The 16,799-nt window shown below is 40.9% G+C and overlaps 1 long non-coding RNA gene across 1 annotated transcript; it reads right to left on the reverse strand.

Moving 5' to 3' along the window:
- Positions 1-3,412: 3,412 nt before the first annotated feature.
- LOC102790531 (uncharacterized) lies at positions 3,413-6,207 on the reverse strand. The gene is made up of 5 exons (XR_015717004.1): positions 6,071-6,207; positions 5,511-5,589; positions 5,200-5,236; positions 4,476-4,571; positions 3,413-3,677 (listed from the first exon to the last, which is right to left on the reverse strand). It is a non-coding gene; the product is annotated as an uncharacterized LOC102790531 (long non-coding RNA).
- Between the last annotated feature and the right edge of the window lie 10,592 nt (positions 6,208-16,799).

The following is a 16,799-nucleotide window of genomic DNA, read 5'->3' on the forward strand; positions in this document are numbered from 1 at the left end:
GGGGATGCAACACAGTAAGGTGAAGGAAGAAGCGAGTGCTCACACATCTGTACAGATGTGATCACTCAGAGGGAGGACTAGGCTGTGTTTTGCAGTTGCAAGTGTCAAAGATCAGGCCTTTGGGGTAATGATGCAAACCATGTCCTCATGAATCATTATAGCAGCTTAGAACTAAGCGTATGTCTCTATTGTATTCCCATAAGTGCTTATTAGTGTGTTTTTTGGTGACTGTTTGTGTCGTGAGTGTGAACCCACGTTCTCACTGGTAGATGAAACGCTCCTTCCTTTGGAGTTCAGAGGTTAAATTCTTCCACTGGAGAAATTTAGACACCCAGCATCTCTGTGAGGCACCTGGGAACACCCGCTGCACTGTACACACACACACACACGCACACGCACACACACACACACACACACACACACACACACACACACACACACACACACACACACACACACGAACTTCTTGGACAAGTATCCACAAGTGTCCATTCAGAACTGCTCCATATCACACATTATGGGACTACAGGGTCCAGTGATCCACTAATCGCTATGCGTTTTGCAAGAATAACTGTCAGGAGACACTGGCTCAATCATTAAGGAATGCTGTTCCACAGATATGATCAGAAAAAGGGAGAAGCTTAAAGTTCTGATAGAAAATCGGGGAAGCAGAAATTGCTAAATATGACAAAATAAATTATTCAAAAGGTTATCACAAAATAATCTGTTCACACACAGATACAGATACAACTAGTGCTAAAAAATAATCAGTTGAAGTACTGATTCAACTTCTTTACTCAACTGAAATGCACTGAAAGCAAGAAAGCAAAAAGGAGCTCTTTCTACCAGCTATGTTTGTGAAAAGCTGAGTCTCCTGCTACATTAATGTAATAATAAAATGATATTAGTAGATAAGAATCCAAAGTTGATTTAATTCTAGGCTTTAATTCTTAAAATCAATCAGTCTTCAACATCGGCTGCAGACTCACCCACCCTCACTGCTGCTGTTCCACCTCTGACACCTCAGACACTTCACACCTCCTCTACTCACCCTGCTCACTCCTCCCCACTCCCAAAAACAGCATCCAGTACACACTCAACACAAGGCTCCAGCCTGTCTCTCTCAACCACCCAGGTTAGGAGGGAACTGAGGAGGATTAAAGCCAAGAAGGCAGCGGGCCCAGATGGCATCAGCTCAAGGGTCGTCAGGTCCTGCGTGGACCAACTGTGTGGGGTGATGGACCACCTCTTTAACCTGAGCCTGAGGCTGGGGAGAGTCCCACAGCTCTGGAAAACCTCACTGTAAACCCGAATAAGTTGACTGAACTTAAAACTTTTGTGGAAACTGATTACCTCAAAAGATTTAAGTACACAAACTCATCTCTTCTAAGTATGGGGGTACTCAAAATTTGTATTTATTGTTAACCTAAAAATTTTAAATTATATTTTATTAATTGAGCTTTACTCAAAGACTGTATACTTTAATTTCAATATTTTTGTGTTTCTTGTAGTTTATGTCTTGTAGAGTGTCCATAAGTGCACGTGGCACCAGGACGCTCTAGGCCGCAGGTCAATGATCGATTTTGTAATCGTATCACCAGACCTGCGACCATATGTTCTGGACACTCGGGTAATGAGAGGGGCTGAGCTGTCAACTGATCACCACCTGGTGGTGAGTTGGATCAGGTGGCGGGGGAGGACGCTGGACAGACCTGGTACACCTAAACGCGTAGTGAGGGTGTGCTGGGAACGACTAGCAGAGGCCCCAGTCCGCGAGATCTTCAACACACACCTCCGGCAGAGCTTCAACAGCATTCCGAGGGAGACTGGGGACATTGAGTCTGAATGGACCATGTTCAGCGTCTCCATTGCCAAAGCTGCTACATTGAGCTGTGGCCGCAAGGTGGTTGGTGCCTGCCGTGGTGGTAATCCCTGAACCAAATGGTGGACACCAGAGGTGAGGGGAGTCACCAGCCTGAAGAAGGAGTCCTATCGGGCTTGGTTAGCCTGTGGGACTCCGGAGGCAGCCGACAGGTATCGACAGGCCAAGCGGAATGCGGCTCGGGCAGTGGCTGAAGCTAAAACTCAGGTGTGGGAGGAGTTCGGAGAGTTCTGGAAAAGGGTGGAGTGCCCACTCCGGGTCGGGGATGAGTTCCTGCCCCAAGTGGAGGAGTTCAAGTACCTTGGGGTCTTGTTCGCGAGTGATGGGAGAAGGGAGCCGGAGATCGACAGACTGATTGGTGCGGCGGCTGCAGTGATGCGGACGCTGCACCGGTCTGTCGTGGTGAAGAGGGAGCTGAGTGTAAAAGCGAAGCTCTCAATTTACCGGTCGATCTACGTCCCTACCCTCACCTATGGCCACGAGCTGTGGGTAGTGACCGAAAGAACGAGATTGCGGATACAAGCGGCGGAAATGAGCTTCCTCCGAAGGGTGGCTGGCCTCTCCCTTAGAGATAGGGTGAGAAGTTCGGCCATCCGGGAGGGGCTCAGAGTAGAGCCGCTGCTGCTCCACATCGAAAGGAGCCAGCTGAGGTGGTTCGGGCATCTGACAAGGATGCCTTCTGGGTGCCTCCTGGGTGAGGTGTTCCGGGCATGTCCCACCGGGAGGAGGCCCCGGGGCAGACCCAGGACACGCTGGAGAGATTATATCTCTCGGTTGGCCTTGGAGTTCCCCCGGATAAGCTGGAGGAGGTGGCTGGGGAAAGGGAGGTCTGGGCTTCTCTGCTTAGGCTGCTGCCCCCGCGACCCGGCCCAGGATAAAGCGGATGAAGATGGATGGATGGATGGATGGTAGTTTATTATTTTGATGCAACACAATGCAATTATATTACAACCTAAACTCAAATTATATGATTATTAATTAAAAGATATTTATGTTTCAATGTTTGAGTGTAGACTACTAAAAAAAAAAAGTACGGAAATTCAGTTACTTTACATTTTGTTTATTTAACATTTTTTCATGAAAATTTAAAAACATCACAAATGTTTTTATAAAACCACTAACATGGACATGGGCACCACAAAGTGTTTATAAATTCAGTGTAGAACATTTATCTTTTTATAAAATCACAAAGGACAACATCAGTCCTAATTGCAGCTTTCTCAAAATACACAAAAATGCAAAACAAAAAGTCAAATACTAATCACTTTTTTAAAAATAGAAATGAAAAACAATTTTTTAAAATGGGTACAAAGAAAGACGATCAGTTTCCAAATAACCAGATAAGGCAGTCAAGTATAGGAAAATTAGGTAAATTGATGGAGTTAAATCCACCCAAAGCCTGTAGTAAACTTAAAGTGCTTTAAATAAAGTGCTTCAAACAAAGTGCTCAGTAACAGAGTGCATGTCCTAACAAACACTGCCTTATATTCCTCAAGAGCATGTAGGGAGGGGTTTCAGGGGTTTGCCGTCATCAAGCCCCATGAAGATATTTTGGACAAAGGTAAATGTGTGAACCAGCTTCCTGGGGTAGTCTAAATGCAGAGCATAGATTAAGCCAAACAATAAAGCAAATGCATCTGCAAATCTGGGAATATCACGCATCACCTAGTCGCCTTTCACCACAACAGCCATGCTTGAGGAAGTAAAATGGACTGGACTGGGAAGCGCCGTCGGTAACCACTGTGAGAAGGGCAACTGGAGTGTCAATGAGGGTCGACTCATCCAATGTGTCCGCCTGGAATAGACACAGTATCAATGGTAAATGGCCTGTATTTGTATAGCGCTTTACACATTCAGTCATCCACCCATTCACACACACATTCACACACTGGTGATGGCAAGCTATATTGTAGCCACAGCCGCCCTGAGGCGCACTGACAGAGGCGAGGCTGCCGGACACTGCCGCCACCGGGCCCTCTGACCACCACCAGTATGCAACGGGTGAAGTTTCTTGCCCTAGGACACAACGACCGAGACTGTCGGAGCCAGGGCTCGAACTGGCAACCTTCCGATTACAAGACAAACTGCCAACTCTTGAGCCACGATCGCTCCAATTAAATAAGTAAGGTTGGTTTGAGAGAATGTGACAAGCATGACCTGTAATCTAGCAAAACATTCAGCAGTGTAGTGGGTTACTTTGTAACGAGTTAGGGTACTCTACTTTTTTGAAAAATGTACATTAACGTGTTAGCTTCTTGCATTACATAATTTGTATGTTTGTTATTTTTCTAAAAAAAAAGTAATTTTTTATTGCATGACTTAAACTCAAAAAGAAACTAAATCTTGACTTCAGCCTGGTTTTGGGGCCACCTGCAGCGTAGGTAGCCATAGTGCTGTGATACGCCCGTGCCCTGCTCTTGACCCTGTGTGTGTGTGTTTGTGTGTGTGTGAGAGGGTTTTCTAAAGAGATGGTATTTTGCTTGTACAATTTGGTAGCTGCTGGGGTATTAAATTGTATTTTAAATGGCATTTATCATTTATCATGGCATTTTATCTTACTGGCAGAATTTAAGTGATGCAAAAATACACTTACATTACATGTCTTAAAGAATTCTGGGTCCTCCTCCCACAGGTATACAGGAAGGGCACAAAGCACTGCAGTGCGTTTCACGTTGATATCAGGCGCCTCCTAAAAAGGGAAAAGAAAAGTTCATTTAACACAAAGTTTTCAGGTGTCATTCTTTGGGGAGAATACATGTTTATGAAACTGCATGACATCAGACTACTAAATTTTGGAGACATTTCTTTTAAGACACAACGTTTCTGTCTCTTGTGTCAAAGAGTCTGTTTCTTAATCATTTGACAAAAACCCTACACAGTATTTTAAAATAGTGTTATCCAGATCAGAGCTGTAATCTACATAGAACATGGGGTTCAAAGCAAGGAAAAATTGTGTGTTTATCAGGGAAACTTTTAATTTGTGTTAATTTTATCATTATCAATATATGAAATCTGCACCTTAAGGGACTTAATGAATGGTTTCTTCTAAAAATTAAAAATGATTGAGTCATTTCACATCATATGAAAATATAAATTTTTTAATACAAATTTGGCCCTACAAAAATGGAAACTCAGTAACCAAGATAATGGAGATTCTCTAAACACGAGCGAATATCACAGTAAAATTGTTGACTGGGATTTACACATTGGATGTATCCTCAGTGATTTGGTACAATTATACAACATTATTTTATAAGAACTGAACAACCGATGAAACAACTTACTTATGTGACCACATATGAAGTGTTATAACTTACCACAAAAGGTGAACTGTGCCACTGACCCTTGGTAGATCTGCACATGATAAAAAAAAATGCATTATAAATACTAACACAGCTATTAATAATTAAACTGGCGGGGTACCTTTAAGATGTTAATGTCAAAAAATAAAATAGACTGGTAGAAAGAAGTACAAGGTAATGGTAATGGGGGGAGCGATGAAAATATATCTTTTCAACACGATTCAGTGTGACAAAGCAGGGGCATGATTTAAAAAAACAGGTCTTTTAGCCTAAAAATGTTTTAATGGCCATGAAGAAAGGACTCTTCAATAGATCTTTCAACTCACCTGTGTTTACTGTCTCCACCTGAAATTAATTGCAGTCTGAATTTTTTCTTCTTCTGTCTTTTTGTCTTCGGTCTTCAGCCTTGGAAGAAAAAATAAAAATATTGAAAACTTTATCAGCACACTAAATATACAACACCTTGCTATATTTCAATCTGGGTATTACTTTTAATTGTTTTAGATAGAAGTTGCCACTGCAAGCTAAGTCACTTTTGAACGATGCTAATGAGAAGAAAAACAAAAACCTGCCGAACAATGAGGCTGCTGCTGTAAAAACGCCAACTTTCTTGCGTTGGCAAGGGCTCGTTAAAATACCACTAATACCCTTTCTTTATGTGTGATTCTTATTAAAACTGTGTTTTAATCGGTTAAAACTGTAAAACTGACGACATAATCTATGTTTGAAAAAGAGTGCGAACAACAGCGAACAACTATTCACCATCTGGGTCTGTGCTTTTTAACACAACAGCGCATTCGAAAAGAAGTTCTTGGCTGCAACATATTAATATACTTGCTTTTTTTTACGGAAAAAATAAACACAACAAAGGTTCCGTTTTACTTACAAGTTTCTCCAAATGTGCTCTCCAGTCGCTCGAGAAGGGCAGCCATATTGAACAGAATTTTCTGTCAACGTCGTTCAGGTTAGAGAGAAAACGTCATGACGTAGTTGACGTACACATGTGGAGCTCGGAAAAAAAACATTTACTCAAAAATCATAATTAAGAAAGCAGTATTTACTCTTAACTTCTAAGCCATGTACAATTATAACAGTTTGAATCGTTAACAGAACAGAAAAGTTTTACGTTGTTTCAACTTTGTGAGGAATTTCAATTGTTATATCCACAAACTTTATAAGTCAGGTAGACTGTTGGGGTTTACAGTGCTCCTGAAGACATCACGCCCCAAGGACCTCAACAGCTACAGGCCGGTGGCTCTGACATCCCACCTGATGAAGACCCTGGAGCAGCGGCTGGTCCTGGCTCAGCTTCGGCACCTGGTGAGCTTATCATTGGACCCACTTCAGGTTGCCTACCAGCCTGGCATTGAAGCAGATGATGCCGTCATTCACCTCATGCATCATTCCCTCTCTCACCTGGAGACCGCTGGGAGGACTGTGAGTATCATGTTCTTTGATTTCTCCAGTGCCTTTAACACCATTCTTCCCACGGTCCTGAAGGGCAAGCTGAAGAACTCTGGAGTGGACAGTCACCTCACAACATGGATTTTGGACTACCTCACTGACCAACCACAGTATGTGAGAACTCAGGGCTGTGTGTCGGACAGGGTCGTCTGCAGTACGGGGGCCCCACAGGGAATGGTTCTGGCACTGTTCCTCTTCACCATCTATACTGCAGACTTCTCCCACAACTCCACCCAGTGCTTCCTGCAGAAGTTCTCTGATGACTCTGCAATAGTCGGCCTCGTCACTGATGGGGACAACAAGGAGCACAGAGGACTGACCCAAGACTTTGTAGACTGGTGCCAGCTGAACTACCTCCAGATCAACGCTAATAAAACCAAGGAGCAGGTGGTAGACTTTCGCAGGCACAAACATCCTCCACTGCAACCACTGAACATCCAAGGTATGGACATTGAGGTAGTAGACAGCTACAGGTACCTTGGTGTTCATCTGAACAATAAACTGGACTGGACTCATACTTCAGATGCCCTCTACAGGAAAGGATAGAGCAGGCTGTACCTGCTGCAGAGACTCAGGTCTTTTGGAGTGAAGGGCCCACTCCTGAAGCCCTTCTATGACTCTGTGGTGGCCTCAGCCATCTTTTATGGTGTGGTCTGCTGGGGTGGCAACATCTCTGCCGGGGATAGGAAGAGACTGAACTGGCTGATCAGAAGGGCCAGCTCTGTTCTAGGATGCCCTCTGGACCCAGTGGAGGTGGTGAGTGACAGGAGAATGGTGGCCAAGCTGCCATCCCTGTTGGACAACATCTCCCACCCCATGCAGAAGACTGACAGCACTGAGCAGCTCCTTCAGTGGCAGGCTGCGGCACCCACGGTGTGGGACAGAGAGATTCCGCAGGTCTTTCCTCCCCACTGCTGTCAGACTCCACAACAAAGACTTTTGCAGCTGATCAAACCCACACAAACCCACACATGTGCAATAAGACCAAGTCCAATACCAATACTCTTGGTAGTCCAATACTCTTTTCTGACAAAGTTGTATTTTTACTCAGTTGTATATAGAATTTGTATTCTATTTTTTCCTATTGTATATTTTATTCTACTGTATATAGTATTTTATTTTATCTTATCTTATCTTATCTTATCAAAAAACAGGAAGCACTGGCACTAAGCAGGAACTCGCCTATTGGGAAATCACACTTTTCCCTTTTCAGTGCCGCCGGTTCCAGGGGGAAGCAGGGTGATGTGGTGACAGCTGGAAAACTGTCTGGTCAAAAGATGAGACATCAGAGCATAAACTCAACTCTGTTAATGATAATAAAAGCTTTTCAGAAGCACGCTGAGTGTTGCGAGTGGTGACTGGGGTTTAGAATTAAAACACTACAATATATAAGCACTTACTTCCTGTAAATCATCAACGAAAGCTCTGCAGTGTAATCAGCTGTCATTACACTACATTACTGTCCAGTGTAAGACTTTATGATTTTTGTTTCTTATTAACTATATTGCTTTCCAGTTATACATGACACCAATGAGAGTCACATGGAAAAAATGCAGACATGGGTGGAGTGGGTATGGACAATAGAAGTAACATTATTACTTAAATAGAAACCACCATTTAATTTATTAATACTTCTCAGCCACATTATGTTTTTCTCACAATATGCTTATATGATAAGAATGTTTTAAGCAGTCATTGACTTTTTATCATTAAACACTTTGTATTTCACTTCCATAAAAAATAAAGTTTTTTTTTTTTTATGGCTGACAGGCACAAATTAGGGAACAATGTACAGAGATGGGAAGACAGACAAAACAGTGGGGATGAGTGAGTCAGAGTTTAAGGGTGATGAGTTTTCATTGAGCTACACGGGTAATGAAAAGACATGGAGGAGAACAGTGGTCTTCAGAACATTGCAGAGGCCTTATTGACAGTATTTGGCTCTACATATCTGTGTGAGCAGATTTTCTCTCACATGAAGACTGTCCTCAGATAGCCATCTGCATGCTGGACACTCGGAGACCTGTGTCTCTGAGTGGGAGACCAAAGATCACATTAACATGTGTATCTCTGTATTAACAAACATGCCATATTGGCCCAATTTATTTGTTCTTGTTATGGATAAAAAGTGTCTTTTTTCAAAATAACTGGTAACTATTTGCTGATAGCTGCCAACATCTGCGAACAAATATAATTCTATAAAGTTGTTCTATATAGTGTGTAACAGTTAATATAGAGCGTTATTAAATTTATTGCAAATGCAATCATATGGCACATTGACTTCTGAGGAAATGTTAGATGGCACTCATCATCAGAAAGGCTGCCGACCCCTGAAATAGAAAGTTGGTGTTTGGAAGATAACACATATTTTAAAAATATATTTGATCTTTTCTGGATCAAACATATTAAGCATTGTACATTAATCCTTAATATGTTTTATGTGTGGGAACCATACTGAATTTAACCAAATAAACATGAACACACACACACACACACACACACACACACACACACACACACACACATATATGTGTGTGTGTGTGTGTGTGTGAAGAGAGAGAGAGAGAGTATGCATAGTATGCTAACAAACAGCCATCATAATTCGTCATACAATGAGAATAGGACAACAACTGACAATGACTAATTAATATTGTGCTGAACACAGTCCAAAAGATTTAGTAAGCTACATCAGTGTCTACTGTTTATTATCATAGCCAAGTGGCTAGGAAACGTAAACAGAAGTTTTCACTCTCCCTACTAATTAATGTTATCTTGTTGTATCTCTGTTGTAGTCAGTTATCCTCTATGCTGTTTCATGCTGGGGCAGCAGGTTGAGGGTCACAGATGCCAACAGACTAAATAAACTGATCCACAAGGCCAGTAATGTTGTGGGGATGGAGCTGGACTCCGTTAGGGTGTCTGAGCGGCAGATGTTGTCCAAGATGAGGTCAATCATAGATAATACCTCCCACCCACTCCATGACGTCCTGGCTACTCACAGGAGCACATTCGGTGAGAGACTGAGATTACCAAGAAGCACCACTGAACAACACAGGAAATCATTCCTGCCTGTGGCCATCTCCCTGTACAACTCCTCCATCTAACACACTGTAAACACTGCTCTGTTTGGAAGCAGCCGCCCCCTCCCCTTTCGACGAGTTGTGTGAGACTTTAAATCCTCAAACTGTAAATTATAAATTTTAAATTGTTATTGATCACTTTACCCCTAGTCCTAAAGTGTATATTTATTTTATTACTTTTCTTATATTTATTGTTTGTTTACTTGCACTGCTGTAACTGGAGCCTCGTCGTATCGTCTCTCTATTTACTGTACTGTATGTAGCGGAGATGACAATAAAGTTTACTTTGACTTCAGCAGCAAGCAGGCGCACCGAGGGCTCTCGCGCTCACTTTTCGCGTATAGAATTTAGAAAAAACATCGGTGCAAATTATAAGTCTGTATCATAATGTCTGGTGTTTTCGTGTTTGTTTTTATTTTGTTTTATTTTGCGAGTTGGTTATTAGATGCTGCTCCAGCCAGCCAGAGAATTCCCCGCCGCCCCGCCCTTTCCTCCCTGTGCTGCAAGCAGCAGGTCCACCTCGCAAACGGAGGGCGCCCTTACTTCCCGCAAATGGGCGATAGAAAACCGATTGGGGCCTATGCGCTGGCATGATGTCGGGGCAGCATGAATACGAGCAACTTTTCTTTTGCCGATGTCCGTGATGCCGCCTCCACCACGATGCCGCACTGGGCAACCGCCCGTGTCGCCCATATTAAAAAACCGCTACTAGATCTAGTTATTAAGCTAAAGTTTAATCAGAGAATTAGTCAGCACTAACGCATGCACGATAGAATGGGCGGAGCGAGAACATATCCGAGCATTTTGAGCGTATCACAAGAGAATCAAAGTACACGCGAAAACGAAAGTAAAAGCAATTCCGCATATTAAAAAACAGGTGTTCTGGCTTCATTTTTGTGGCGTTGTAAGCTCGTCAATTTTTCTTGAAGCAGGAAAGAAAAGACTGTTTTACAGCTTACCGTGTTTTCTGGAGAGTGGGAGCTTACTATTTATAATTTAATATGGATATGGATAGTCTGACACATGGCTAGCTTCTGACTGCTAAGCATGGCCTAGCAGTCAGACGCTATGATCTGGTCCCTGGTGCGTATACATAATTGGTATATTAAAATGTAAATTTTCCATTTACCTCGGATTTCGGAGCTGGGTGTGGCGTCATTCTGGAGTTAAATGTGTTTCCGCAGTAAAGTTGGAAAAGCAAAGAAAACACAATTTGTTTTTCTCCTTAACAAGGTAGGGCCTTTCATGCATCGTTAACAATACAGATAAATTACATTTGAAAACCACCGCGTTCGTGAATAGAGCCTGGTCAGTACCCTGGTTATAGCTCATTTAAAATATTGTTTACAGGCACTACTACCATCTAGTTTTTTTTTTTTCAAAATCGGGGTTGGGGTGACTGCTCCAATGTTCCGAGTTGAAAGTCTGACCTAGCCGACCACTCTCCTTCGGCTTTCGATTTTAGTCTGCTTCCAAGAAGAAAATGGATACACCTGCCTTTACAACCAACTGAGGAACTGGCTATGGAAAGAGATACTGTCCAGTAAGTCAGCTTACTCTCCTTATTTCTCACTTTACAGGGAGTACAGTGAAGTATATGCAAACTAAACCGGGGCCTCCACGCAGAAATATATTTTGCTTAATAATACTTCACTCACTATTTTAAAAATATGTTTGTAGGATTATGTAAAGACTTTGATACAACATGGATTTTTCTAATATCTATCATAGTTATATTGTTACTTCATTAGAGTTATTTGATATTATATTTTGCTTTATCCTACTGTATATTACTGTATACTACTATTCTTATTGTATATATTGTATATCTTATTCCTCTGTTCCCTTCTCTCTCTTTCTGCATCGAGCATGTGTATGACAAAATAATTTTTGTCAAGATAAATAAAGTTCTTCTTATCTTATTGTTTTAATGTTATCGGGATGGGGATTTTTTTTGACTGTGTGGCATTGTAAAAGCATCATGAAATGTATGTTGTTTGAAACAAAAAAATCACGTTATAGGGACCTTGCCTCACCCTATCATGTGACCTATTGAGATCAACTGATGCAAGATATGAGTGGGCATTAAGATGTCTTGGAAAGGATCTTAAAACTGGATTGTAGGTGGCAGACAGTTGGTGTCTAAGTCACCACTTCTGTTCAAAGATGGTTGTTCACAGTGGGTGGGTTGGTCATACATGGGTTCTTTCCAACAGCACATTGCTGTTAAGTTATGTATATGGATATTTTGGATTTTAGCTTTCTGGATAAACATAATACTGTTGTGATCACAAATAATAAGTGTAGCTGAATAGAAACATGTGTAAATGTGTTGCTAACCTGTGATTCTGTGACAACAGTGAGCATTTTCTAAGCTGCCCTCTGTAGTCTTCAGGAGTTGTTTCTGAAGAAGAACATGGAGAACAGGATAGGTGTATAACGTGTGTGTGTGTATGTGTGAGGTTTTAATGCAATATAATTATTAATTTAGAAATGTAATAAGGAAATGTCGCTGGGAAGAATGAAAACAACAAATCTTACATATTTCACTTTTAAGCTGTGTCTAATGAAATGATTTCCTGATCTGTGTTGAAGTTCACTTGAGCTGCTAAGACCAGTGTCTCCTGCAGAGAGTTATGTTTCCATGAACAGTGACATGTCCAAAGGGGAGCTGCCAAACTTCAGTGATGAAGAGCTGAGATAAGATATTTTGGAAGTAATTTTAATGACATTTTTTCATTAGTACATCATGTAATATTATTATCAGCACAAAGAAAGTGTAGTTTAAATGTAGTGTGTGGATCTTTGTAGCTAAGCTGTGAGTCTGTGGAAGCACAGATACAGTCTCTATGTGTAGTCAGCAGAAGTTACCCAATTTACTGTGTAGTGAAAAGAAAGTGGAGAACATGAAACATGGTTTGAGAGCTGGAACCTGTTTTGAAAGTCTAATATGGAGCTTTGAGAGTCACCACCATCTCTAAGCAGCATATCAAAGACATTACATTCATGCAAAAAATTACATGCTGAGAGGTCAAATGTTTGTGCATGTTGGAGGTGTTTCCCCTCTTCGCTGTGATGAATGTTGGGGTCATTATTCGAAAAAGTCATTATTGGGCCTATTACACAGAACACTTTTCTTAAAAGTAATGCAGTACATTACTTAATTACACCCAGGAGAAGGACATTTGTTATACTGCTTGTAACGTTATTCTCATGTTACTCTGTAAAATAATCTGAAACACATTGTCTCATAATTAGCAATTCAAACCTGAGGCTACAGCCCCACACACCATCACAAATCCCTATCCTAATGAGGACAGCACAAAGCAAAGATGAAAACCAACATAAAGAGACTTTAAAGTGATTATCACAGTGATTCTACTTTGAACACATGAACAGGTAGAAACGGAGGCTGCAGGCTGACTGCTCACCAGTTTGTTATTTGTTCAAGTTCAGCAGCGGCTTCAGCGCAGATGACGGCTCACTTTATGACGGTGGTGGGCTGGGGTCAGCTTTCACTCAGCTTTAACATCACCCTTATTTCTTGTTAGTTTAGTGTTAGCATGCTGCTGAAGTTGGGTTAAGTGTAAAATTCAGTTGTTTCTGTGTTGGAGCAGTCTCCACTTTACCATTGCACTCTCATCCTTTGTGCAATAAAAATAAAAGTAATCTCCATATCCACACTTCTGGTAATAGAAACAGAATCCTGGCTGGATAATATAATGTATACTTTAGTGATCCCCGTGGGGAAATTCTTCTCTGCATTTAACCTATTCACTCAGTGAGTGAGGTAGTGGGCAGCCTTTGGGCGCCCGGGGAGCAGTGTGTAGGAACGGTACCTTGGTCAGGGTAGCCGTTTAGTGGATTCGAATCCCCAACCTTCCGATCATGGAGCCACCACTCTACCTACTGAGCTATCCCTGCTCAGTAGGATGATAAAGTGATTTACTTTTTGACACACTATTTTTTACACCCCTCAAAAACCAAGCTGCTCTTCAAATTTTGGCCATTGGATGCCACCAAAGAGGACTGTGTTGAGAAGCCTCGAGTAATGATCCCCACTTCATTAGTTATCTGGTGCACTTAGTGGGTTGGTTATGCCCTTTTCCTTCTTGTTGCCTTATTTTTTTGTGGCTTGTGCTTAAAATATTTCCTGGGTCCATAGTGACATAATGGCATTATATTATTGCTGAAGATTTGTTGGACATTTATATGAATTTTAGCTGATGATGCTGATGATTTTCCTTATTAAATTAAATGCATTGCAACATATAATTAAAGTTGCATAAGTGAAAAACAATTGTTCTTACACTGTACTTGAAAATTCTGTTAAGGTCTAGGTTGCCTTGGTGTCTTGATTCCTGTAGATCTTCCACTAGACCACTAGAGGGCAGCACAGACAGCCAAATAGAAATGAGTGCTCATGAAGCGTTTACCACTGTCTGCTTGCTCTAACGTCTCATTAACAAACAATTATACTATACTTTTCTTTATTGTTTCATACCTTTCTGACTCATTAAAGCCTCTTTTAGTTCCCAGGAATCTCTCGGGCAAAAAATTACTCCATCTTGGAGGCTGCCTGACTTTGAAGCAACTTATAATGACACTGGTGTTGCCCTGTGGTTGGCCTTGACACCAGCTCGGAGGCCAGAGGTCAAAAGTTTAGATTAAATATTGCTCTACTTCTGCTGTTTGGCAACTGCTACAGTCATTTCAGAGGCTTGTGTGCGTGACAGATTAAGGCATGTGGCTCATAAAATGGCAGGGAATTTATTTGTCTGTTTTTCTGAGTGGGTTTTAAAGTCAGAAAAGTGTTTCTCAGCTATGTTCTACAGTATATTTATAAGTGAGTGGAGTAACTGTTGCTGTGCTTGCATATCCATTGTTGGTTTGCATAATTAATATGGAAAAAAGAGTCACTGCAGTCAAATGAATCTATTTGTAACAGCTTAAATCACAATATGCACACACACACTTAACCTGTGAGCACAGACGTGGAGTCTTGTGGATACACACACATGCAGAAAGCTATGCAAACACTCATTTATCATCTTGACTCTCAGTTGCAGGTCAGACTCTCATACACACAAGCTAGACTGATACTAATGCTCCTCCACTTAGACTGTTTTCATAAGACTGTAATGGCTGAGTCCATTAGTGTTAAATAGGGGGTTTGGCTATTTTTCACACCTTCCCCGAGCCAAACGTGGGCTCGACCTACTACAATAAGAAGAACTTTCAACACTGTCATCCACAACCTGACGAAATACATCAAGGTTCACATGCTGTCTGTTCTTCTCTCTTGTCTTTATTGTATTTCTTAGTTATACTGGTAATTTTACACTTTCATGTGAAAAAGTCATGAACATACATAGTTACTACACGCAACCTAATTATAAACAACAACAGGTAAACACAGTGCAGTTCAAAGATCATTTTAAAATACTACTTTGTAAGAAAAATAGGTGGCAGTATTTCCTCCCACAGAGAAATGACGTTTCCTTTCAACATCTGAAACATCTGAGTGTTCAATAAGAGTCAGTGGCAAAACGGTAACCCCCTCATGTGTCCCTTTAGATGGGACACATCTAGGTGAGAGTTTGCACAGTTTAGGGTTTTGGAATGAATGTAACTGTGAACAGATGAGCTTATTTGTCCTTTGTCCATGTTTAATTGAAGGACTTTCAGTCCTGCTGGAGTTATGTGGACAGAAGTGTTAGAAAAAAGAAAAACAACAACTTAGAAACAGGGTGAAAATAAAGGACGAGCATGGTGGAATATTAGCAGGCTCAGCTTTCTTTGTTTTGGTTCTTCCTTCTTTATCCTCCTCCATTTCCCTTTCTGCCCTCTGTAATAACTGCAGCTATGAGCTTCAGCTGTTGATGGTTATTGGAGATTAGATAAGAGACGGTGCTTGGCTGGCGATCTGTGTGTCTACTCTCAGTATTTGGCTTTAGCTGATAAGAAAAAGAAAGGAAATTAGCAGGAAGGATTGGGACTGCTTGGTATGTATATGTCTAAGAGTGGATAATGATAGCCTGTAGGAAATGCTGGACAAATTGCCTAATAACAAATAAGGAGAAGATTAGGATGAGAGACAGCTAGAAGCTGACTGACAATCACAGGAAAGGCAATGAGAGAGAAAAGGAGAGAAAACCACAGGAACATGTCAGCTGCTGAAAGTAAAGTGGTCAATCAAAGCTTATACAGAGTCAGAAAATTACATTTAATGTTTATCATTTGTTTTACATCTCAGGGCTACCCCAGATGCATCATTAATATAGTGTAAATGGTGCTGACTTGAAACATCACATTTTGGGTGTCTTTTCAGTTACTCCTGAAACCTGAAAGCTCAGAAAGATTATGCAAAAGTGACCTTAACTAAACATCCTTTTATTTATTTATATGAATTAATATTATAACATTAAAGTTTTAGGATTGAATCAGTAAAATGATAAAAATACTCCAACTTCTTGAGCTTCACCTCAGTGGTAGTACATTATTGATGAAGTAATGATTATGGCAAACTCTATTAAGTACTTTAATCTGCAAAGCAAATTAAGTAATTAATTATTTTAGTGTAGTGCTATGATGTGATAAAAATTGGAAATACTAAAAAAAATACTAAATTGAAAAAATATGTTATTGTGAATTGACCCTGGATTGATTGTAACATCCACTTCATATACATAATATACATATATATGGATATATAATTGTTCTGTCTGTCCACATATATTATATGGTGATATATATGTCAGCACTTATTGCCTGCTTCATGTTTATATTCAGTTCATCCATCAAACTGGACAACATCATAAAAAACAAAACAACAACAGCAGCTGCCGGAAATAAGATATGAAAATGATTAGGTGTGAAGTTCTCAACAACAAAATTAAAAACATTCAAGCAGCTCGTTATTCTTTTTCAAAACCTTTGCTGTGTGTTCATTTTCTCTGCAACGGGGCAAAGGCTGGAAGAAAATGTCATGAATAAATGTAGAGAAAGCAAAGAGTAAAGGTGAGTAGGAGGGGAGGTTCAGGGGATGCAACACAGTAAGGTGAAGGAAGA

The sequence above is a fragment of the Neolamprologus brichardi genome, chromosome 20 (assembly GCF_056152115.1).
Source record: "Neolamprologus brichardi isolate AB-2024 chromosome 20, ASM5615211v1, whole genome shotgun sequence".
NCBI lineage: Eukaryota > Metazoa > Chordata > Actinopteri > Cichliformes > Cichlidae > Neolamprologus > Neolamprologus brichardi.